A 5,616-nucleotide genomic window follows, 5' to 3' on the forward strand; every position below is an offset into this window, starting at 1 on the left:
AAACACTTTCCAATGGCTCAGTGATGCTATCTGCTTTGTATAACTCCTAAAATTTCACCACTTTACCTCTGAGAACCCTTATTTCAGTGGCTAGTCATGAAAGTAAATAGCCAGGTGCTGCTCTTGACCTTTTACTGCTTTTCTTGTTTTATATTTCTCTGGCTAGATATTTACTTATTTTTCATTTATTTTTTAAATATTAATAAATTATCTAAACTCTAAAGTTTTCTGATTACTGTTAATAATGTAATAGTCTTTGCTTGAAATACTGTTTGAGTCCGTTTGTCTGCAAATTTCATGATGTCATTTTTCTAAGGAGGAAGTGAAAGGTGAGGGAGATGGGACATGGGAGGAATGTAAGTAGTAGAAACTGCAGTCAGGATGTAGCAATTGAGAGAATAATCTATTTTCAACAAAAATTATCATTATAAGCCTTTAGTTATATAAATATAAAATCCTAAATAGGCATATATTACCTACTACAATAAAATGTCTGTTTAATATTTTCTTAAATTTATATATTGGTTGTGTGTGTGTGTGTGTGTGTGTGTTTGTGAAAGAGAAAGAGAGAGAATGTGTTTGAGGAAACCAGAGGACAACTTATGGGAACTGATTCTTTTTCTATTATGTGGATTTTAGGGGTTGAATTCACACCACCAGGTTTAACAGTTTCCGATAATTGCTGAGCAATTTCCTTGGCCCCACTTAACATTTTCTTTACATGTTAACCAGATAGCTACAACCTAATGTATAAAGTGATTAGGAAACTTTTGTTTCTTTTAAACTGGACTATTTCTTTTAAAATATTAATTAACTCTAATGTGGTTTTTCCACCATGAGTTGCTATTAGGTAGTTAGCATGCATTTAATATTTTATGACAATAATGTGTTTAACATAAAAGAATGCCCAGATAAGTAGACAAGTTCTTTTTTTTTGTCAAAAGAAAAACTCAACATCTTGCTTTATTTTAAAATAATAACTTTCATATATTGGAATGCTAGCAAAATTCAATACTGATAAAAATTTCTTAGGTCAAAATATGTGGTCAGACGAATTTTCTGAATCTCATTAAAGACAGTTTTCAAACCATAGAAAACATTTGGAAACAATATACATCAATAACATACCATACTTTAAACTAAATAAACTATGAAAAATAGTTCAGTCTTTGTTAAAGATTTAGAACACATTTTCAATAACTTAAAATACCTATCTACCCTTCAAATCTCTTAATACTCCTGGGAAGAACAACTAGACTTAAATAATACAGAGATTTACTCATGGTAAGAGATTCTGATATTAAAGACAGTTGAACTTATCGGAAACAAAAATCATGAAAACTTATTAAGTACTTTAAATTATAACAAGTCCTTTCAAGCCCTAGATAATAAAGGCAGTTTTCGACCTTCTAATAAAGCCTATGATTATCTGCATAATGTAATCAATCGGCTTACCAATGATAAATAACTGAAAGGTTTTTATGCACCTAGTCAGTAATGTTTCATTATAAAGGATATTTTGACCAATATTTAAAATTTATCAAGTTAGTTATGCTGAAGTTTTGTGTGCTGGCTAGTTCTATGTGAGCTTGACACAAGTTAGAGTCATCTGAGAGGAGGGAACCGAAACTAAGAAATTGCCTCCATAAGACCCAGCGGTAAGGCATTTTCTTAATTAGTGATTGATGATGGAGGGCCCAGCCCATTCTTGGTGAGGTCACCCCTGGGCTAGTGGTCCTGGGTTCCCTAAGAACCAAGCCATGGGGAGCAAACTAGTAAGCAGCACCCCTCCATAGACTTCACATCAGCTCCTACTTCAGGAGCCTGCACTGCGTGCGTTCCCGCTCTCACTGCTTTTGATGATGAACTATTACAAGGAACTGTGAGGGAAACAAACCCTTTCCTTCCCAAGTTGCTTTTGTGGTCATGGTGTTTAATCATGTCAATAGTTAACTTTTTCATCATGTCAGTAGTAAACTTGGACAACTTAATTTAGCAATAAATCATCTTTTTGAGCCCACTCATTAAACTGAAAAGAAAGATGGTACATTCTGGCTTTTATTTAAAAAGTGATTTAATTCAATAATTGGATTTGTTACTACTTGAGAAGTACATTGACTTCCCAGGATTGGGTGGCAATGAGGCTGAAGCAGCCTTCCAGGCCCTCAGTTCCCTCTAACAGAAAGCAATCCAGAAACTCAGCTGTAAACATCTGCTGGTGCTCATGTAAACTCAGCTTCAGGAGGAAAGAAACAGTGAGAACATATGTAAATCCTATTTGAAGCATTCCCATCTCAAACACTGCCCTCTAATAACAGGGTACACCAGCTCTTCCCTCACTGACCAGTAAACTCAAAATGAAGATAACAGGATCCTCACTGATACAATTCCTTGTGAGTTTTTACATACTGTTTTATATACAAATGTGTGCATATAAAACATTTGCACAGGTATTAGTGTTAAGAATTGAGAAAGAACAGCAACATCCACACATGGCATGTCTGTACTCTGAGACCCTACAAATATTAAAACCTATTAAAAAACATGTCATAATACATGTGTGTTAAGGAAAGCTCCAGAACTGGCCATCTCCTAAGAGCCAAACCAACCTCTGGAGCTTTCACTACCTCTCACTCCTCTAATTAGGCTAAGAAGGAGACCAATGAATACTACCTCCAGAAATTTACTAAATACTGGTGTTTCTACCAGCCAGACTCAGCTCTGCAAGCCAACAGGTGAACTAGGAGTCTTTCTGAACTCATTGCCCATTAGGAGTCTTGAAAAATTTCAATTAAAGCCTTCATTTTCCCTGTAGACTTCAATATATGCAGACCAAACAGGGCTGGCTCTGAGGTGGTCTCCGATTCTGGCTTTTGAATTCCTCTCTCAGCTTCACCCTGGCTATTGTGTTGATACTGATAAGCAAACTTCTTTTTCAGAGCCTCTGCTATGAGGGCAGCAGGGTCAGTAGCATCCACTGGCCTAGGCTTACATCTTTCTCCGACCTCTTGACTGACCGCAGCTTCACACTGTTCATGTCTTTCAGGATCTCTAGCATATTCGGCATATCAGGCGGCTTCGGGTGGCTCTTAGCCAGTCTTCCCAGCATTGAGTCTTTGCTCTCTTTGCTCTTTAATCAGATCAACAGCAGACATGCTTCGGTGGAGCATTGATGGAGGGGGAGGAGGGGATGGGAGTGGTGGAGGAGGAGGAGGTGGTGCTACAGTAGAATCTAAGTGAACTGCATTAAGACTCTGTTGTTCCTGCAGGGTCACAATCTTGGCAATCTGAGCTCTAAGGGCAGCAAGCTCATTCTCAAGTGCGGAGATCTTCTGCAAGGCCTCCTCACTGGCCAGTGTTGTCTTTGGAGGAGGCTCATCTTGAGACAGGATTGGTAAAATAATGTCCCTGCTTGGGGGCTCCTCAGAGCAAGGAAGGTCATCCTCAAGGGGAAACTTGGACCTGACCTCTGCCCTGAGTCTTGCTGAACACTCCCCTTCTTCTGTGGCTACCCATCCAACATCAGCAAAAGATGCCACCACATCCTCTCCCGGGTGGGTGGGGTTGCATTATGTTGCCTGGCTGGTAAACTGAAACTGAGCTCTTGGACACTGAATTAGAGACAAGTTGGTACCAATCTTCCTTACGATACTTCGAGGCAGACCATATGGTTTTCCAGACCAAAGTACCGACTGCTTGTTGACCACAACTCACTGAACCACCGTCCTCAGCAGGCTCTTAATCCAGCCCAGCATCTAGTGTCTGCGTCTTTCCAGCCTGTAGGTCAAGTGCTTCAGATCTCCGTAGAAGCACATGGTCCATAGAGCACACTCCGCTGTGCCGCAGCCTGCACCTTCCCCAGCTGTAGACAAGTTCTTAAATAGACTTAGAATGTATCATCGTTATGTGTGCATTTAAAAATTATTCTGGAAAAATATTACCTAATATCTATTATCAGTGTGTTTTTCTGGTCTGAAGTATTCAGTTTTCAAGAAAATGGTTTATTCAGTGTCAGCCACTAAAAGTAAAAACTGCACAAAACAGATGTGTCAATGAGGTGATCAATAGTATAATAATGTAAGACTGGTAGAGACTGGGCTCATTGAAGACAGACAGAAGGCATTTATAGCCCCACAGAACGTTTCTGTTATGGTATAATGGGTCCTCAGTATTTTTTTTTATGGTTATAAGTCACTATTTCTAGAATTTGTCTCATAAAATAGATATATATCTTATAATTTAGAACATGAATAAGACAAATGCAACATATCTTTATAGTGCACATGATGAAATTTGAATGATTTTTCATGTACTTTCATGGTGGCTAATATAATAATACTAAACTTTTTTCTCACTACTAGTGAAGATGCTGATAAAATGTTCATAACGTAATCTTCATTTGATTAATATCTCCATCAATTTCCATGAATACAATTTGTGTATAAAGTTTATCTTTTATCAATTTGTTCAAAAGTTGTTTTCTATATATATAAATCTTTAACAGTAAATTAATCTTGAGTTATATACTCTAGAGACTTACTCGCTCTCTAATTTTCAGAATCTAGGGCTAATGTCAGAAAACCAACTTGAACTGCACCAATCCCTTAAATGTGTGAATCACTATGGTTCTCTTTTTCTTCTCTGTTTTGTTCTATTGCCCACTATGTTCTGCAACAAGGTTTTCCCACTGCAGGTGTGAAAGCAGGATTGAAGCAAGTAATAAGCTAGTTCTCTCAGATTCGTACTGTTTTGAGCTTGTTTCCCTAGGGCCATGGCAGTAACTCTGTTAGAGAGTCTGCTTTCCATTTACTTTCTTGTAACACTTGCTTCTCCAATTTTCTCAAGACCAGAATTGCTGCTGTTTTGCATCAGCCTTTGACATGAGGAAAAACTATGTTTATTCAGCAACAACCTAAGAAAATTATGTAAAGAGCAATGTAATGCAAAATTTGATGTGATCTTATTTTACTAACATATGTGTATGCCAGTGATTATTGTCATTATTAAATTGATTTCTCTACTATACATATAAATCCTTAAAGAGCATGATTACTCAAGGTTCTTCGTTCCGAAAACAAATGTGGAATGTTTAGGAAACTGTTCTTTGTTTCTTTGTTTCTTTCTTTCTTTCTCTTTCTTTCTTTCTTTGTTTCTTTGTTTCTTTCTTTCTTTTTTTTCTTTCTTTTTTTTTTGCATTATCCCACTGGAAGGCATTTACTTTTTCCACAGTTTATTTTCAAAAGTATTGTGATCACAACCAACATCTTGGAAAAAAATATTTTAAGATGTCAGTGACTAAAACTATATTACTTCTTATCCATCCTCCTTTGCTCCTGGTCACCCCTAGGGTGTCAAAGATCTAAAGCAACAGAACACAGACATTGGAAGAAATTAAATGCAATCAGTCTAGCTCCCAAGTAGTACAAAGCAAGAAATTTCTTGTCACCTTCATTTTCATCTTTCAAAATATGCTTTTCCAGCTCATTAATATTCTTTGCAAAAATGTCACTAATGATGCCATTATCAATTTTAAGTAAACACACGGGTTCTTCTTTGTTTTGATCTTTATAAAATATTCAGTTCTGTTAATCAAGAAGCCAGCACTCAGGTAACCAG

At 37.0% G+C, this 5,616-nt stretch overlaps 1 pseudogene; it reads right to left on the bottom strand.

Moving 5' to 3' along the window:
* Positions 1–2,768: 2,768 nt before the first annotated feature.
* On the bottom strand, positions 2,769–3,755 carry LOC125414908 (mitochondrial fission regulator 1 pseudogene; annotated as a pseudogene).
* Positions 3,756–5,616: the final 1,861 nt, after the last annotated feature.

Source organism: Myodes glareolus, chromosome 15, assembly GCF_982192425.1.
Source record: "Myodes glareolus chromosome 15, mMyoGla1.1, whole genome shotgun sequence".
Classification (NCBI taxonomy): domain Eukaryota; kingdom Metazoa; phylum Chordata; class Mammalia; order Rodentia; family Cricetidae; genus Myodes; species Myodes glareolus.